We start from the raw sequence: 914 nt of genomic DNA, 5'->3' as shown, positions 1-914 counted from the left end.
CTGTTTTATAAATTAGTGAGGCATTCAATGTAACCCATATTGCCGAAAGTGCTGTTGATGCAAAAGGATCAGAAAGGAGGAACAAGTCTATGGGTTACAATGTGACCCCTTACCTACCCCACGGTGGTAGTTCCTCTAAGCCCCAGGATTCCGCTGGGCAGTAAACGCTAAAGAGCTGGGTCATTAGACTCCTAAGTCTCACTGCTGACGGGGGTGATGCATCATAGCCTTCCACAATCAGGATCTCACTTCCCCTCGGACTTCATCACCGATTTCCTATCAGACCGGGCTGCTCCCAGAGCCTCTGAGTGTCTGCCGGCCCATTATCCAACCCGTCCCACACTTTCCGAGCCTGCCTAGGTCCCACGTCACTGCTGAAGCTGTCCCCATCCACTTGTCCTGGACACTGCCCTCCCAACCCCGCGCACTGGTGCCCGGTGGCACCTTTTGGGCCAGGGTCACACGCCTGCGTGTTAAGATGCGAATGCGAACACGCACAGAAAAACACTCTGAGACCGCCCCCTCCCCCCCCCCGCCCCGCCCCGAGGCGGCGCTCCAGAAACACAGCCGCGTGCCCTGCGCAAAAATGAATGAATGAACACGTGACTCAGGGTGCGACCTACACGCTGGGAAAGAGCACCCTTCCACACACCTCCAAGACTTCATGCCCCCGCAGGACCTGACTCGCCCAAAACAGGCGAACCTGACCCCTGAGCGCGGAAGGCGAGGGAAGAAGGTTGGACGAAAATGAGGCTTCCCACAGGCCAGAACGGCACGAGGGGCGGGCTCTTTTTCGAACAGGTCGCATATTGGTTGAGCCTCCAGCCTTAGGGCTGGGATTGGCCGCGACGTGCCAAAGGATGCCTCCGCGCGGAGAAGGGGCGGTCCCGAAGGGCGTGGCCGGGGCTTGGTCC

Source organism: Neofelis nebulosa, chromosome 9, assembly GCF_028018385.1.
Source record: "Neofelis nebulosa isolate mNeoNeb1 chromosome 9, mNeoNeb1.pri, whole genome shotgun sequence".
NCBI lineage: Eukaryota > Metazoa > Chordata > Mammalia > Carnivora > Felidae > Neofelis > Neofelis nebulosa.
This window is presented reverse-complemented; position numbering follows the sequence as displayed.